This window comes from Labeo rohita, chromosome 9, assembly GCF_022985175.1.
Source record: "Labeo rohita strain BAU-BD-2019 chromosome 9, IGBB_LRoh.1.0, whole genome shotgun sequence".
Taxonomy (NCBI): domain Eukaryota; kingdom Metazoa; phylum Chordata; class Actinopteri; order Cypriniformes; family Cyprinidae; genus Labeo; species Labeo rohita.
The window spans coordinates 42,211,285-42,214,187 of record NC_066877.1 but is presented as its reverse complement, the minus strand read 5'-3'; positions in this window follow the sequence as shown (position 1 = coordinate 42,214,187).

Here is a 2,903-nt window from a genome sequence, read left to right as displayed (position 1 = left end):
GACTTTTTCTGAAGACAATAAACCATTTCTATAAAGTAAATATTCAACAGAAGTGTGTCATTTACATGAAAGAAAGTGTCAGGAACACATGCATGTACTATTTGTGTAATATTAGAGACTAAACTTACCTGAAATTTGTGAAAACAACAGTGGGAGATGTGTTTTGCTGCTCAACAGTTGAGTTTCCGCCCCATTTCATGGTAAATCCTTCCGCTCCAGACCTGAATGTTCAGTGTGCACCCATTAAAGCAAGCAGATGTCACGCAGAATGTATAAATGTCATGATACAGTAATATTATTTTATAGAATACATAATGTAAATGAAGTAAAACACTTACTTAAATACATATTTTAAATGAGATAAAACACTTAATTCAAGTGTTTCCCTGTTAAGAGATACCTTCACCTCAGCACTGCACAGCAATTCAGATCTATGAGAAATGTTTAGGTGCACACAGCATATTAATATCATTATACAGTAATATTACACATAATGTAAATGAAGTAAAACACTTACTTTTGGCATTTTCCTTGATAAAACCAACTTTCCCGTCTGCTCGGCGTTGTGATTGAAAGAAAATATCTCTCTGAGAAAAAGTTCAGAACAGCACATAAACATATAAATCCATATGACGTTATAAAACACATATTTTAAATTACGTAAAACATTTACTTCTAGTGTTTCCCTGTTAAAAGCGACCTCCACCTCAGCGCTGCATAGCAATTCAGATCTGTGAGAAATGTTTAGGTGCACACAGCATATTAATATCATCATGAAGTAATATTACACATAATGTAAATGAAATAAAACACTTTTCCTTAATAAAACCAACTTTCCCATCCGCTCCGCAGCGTGACTGAAAGAAAATCTCTCTCTGAGAAAAAGTTCAAGAGAGCACAACACAGAAATACGGTGGTCATAATTATTATACATAATGTAAATGGGGTAAAACACTTACTTTCTGTGTTTTCCTTGATAAAACCACCTGCCCTGTCTGCTCCGCATCGCGAGTGAAAGGAAATATCGTTATCTCTCTGAGAAAAAGTTTAGGAGTAACATTAACATTAATTGCACAGTGCTCTCATCTGGCGAGTGGAAAAAATGTGTTTGAGAAAAGTTTAGCGGCATACAGCACATTAATATCGTTATAAAACGATATGATATTACAAAACACGGTTTGTGCGTAAGATTAAACACTTTATTTCGTTGTTTCCCGTCCTCATATGCTCCGCATCGAGAGGAAAAAAAAATGGCGCCTATAAAAAATATTTCAAATGGGTGAGGCGCGCACATGAGGAAATATCCCGGATGTGAATTACTACTAAATCCGACGGACCAAACAACGACCAATTTTCAACGTCCATTTTTGGGCTAAAAGAAGTCCATGACGGGCCGACTTGATTTAGCCCAAAAAACGACGTCCAAATGACGTCTGGTGCTGGGTGGGCACAAACTGAGGGTCCATACCGAATTTGATAATAGTGCCATCTATGGATCATGAGATATGAAAAATGGCTATTTTTGCTTTAAACTTTTGAACAGTTGGTCAGTCAATCGTTATATTGCGGTCAATGGATTTCTTGGGTCATGCCAAGTCTGCAGATACCAATTTTGCCAGGATCAGCTGAACCATGTGTTCGCCATTTATAAATTTGTCATAAATTTTGTTTTTGTATCATTTTATTCCCCGGGACAATGTCTCCCCCTGGTGAAAACAGCATATGCTGGTAGGTATGTTTTGATGCTGGTTTAAGCTGGTCCTTAGCTGGTTTATGCTGGTCATGTTGCTGGTCAAGGAGCAGCATCCCAGCATCAAAACAACTAATTTGAACACATACGCTTCCATTTTAACACATGACCCCATGTAACGAGATGCAGAAGCACCAAAATAATTAAAATAATGATCTCATTACAAAAGAAAAGATTGTTGCCCTTTCTTACCTGTTTGAAGGTGTACACACATCAGCTGAACTGGGCAAACCGCGCCTCGCTGGTGACGTCACTGCTGTAGAAGAGGCTGCGTGGTATTTGTAGCATCTGCTCTCCAAAGAAGTTAATGGGAAGGATTGGCCTATCATATGCACGCGAAATTGGACTTTGGCGTATGTATTACACGCAATTAGAAAGTGTGAAGTCATGTTATTTATATGCTGATTGATAAGAACGGGTTGGTTGCTGCCATGATTAGCATGTTACTAGCATGTTGCTACCTTGTTTCTAGCATGATTAACATGTTACTAGCATATTTCTGCACTCAAAAAATGATTTGTTGGATTTACACTCTCAAAAATAAAGGTGCTTTAAAAGGTTCTTCACAGCGATGCCATAGACAAACCTTTTTTGGTTCCACAAAGAACCTTTTGTGAAAAAGAAAGGTTCTTCAGATGTTAAGGTTCTTTATGGAGCCAAAACGGTTCTTCTATGGCATTGTGAAACACCTTTATTTTTAAGAGTGTACATTAAAAAAAAGTGTCAAGTGGTTCCACAAAAGTATGTTGAGTAGTTTCTACAATTAACAATTCAGTTGAATGAACAAAAGAAATGTAACTGCCAAGAAATTGTGAAAAATGTTTTAATTACACAGGTCCTTAGAATCAGATAGACCACAACATCAAGAGTTTAACACTAAACATTCTTCACAAGGTCTTTTAAAGTGCAACTGCCTTCAAGAATTTGTGATAATCCTACTTAGAAAAATATTACATTAAATGAATGGAATGTCAGTTGAAATTAAAGGATATAAATAAATAAAAGGAAAGTTTGTTCAAGACAGGCAGCATGCCACAAAATGCTACAGTGCTCATTATATTTATATATTTCAAATCTTTTGAGCCATTGGTAAAGAAAACATTAAAACTGGCCTCTAATTTTTGTAAACAACTGTAAACAATTTTAACTTCAC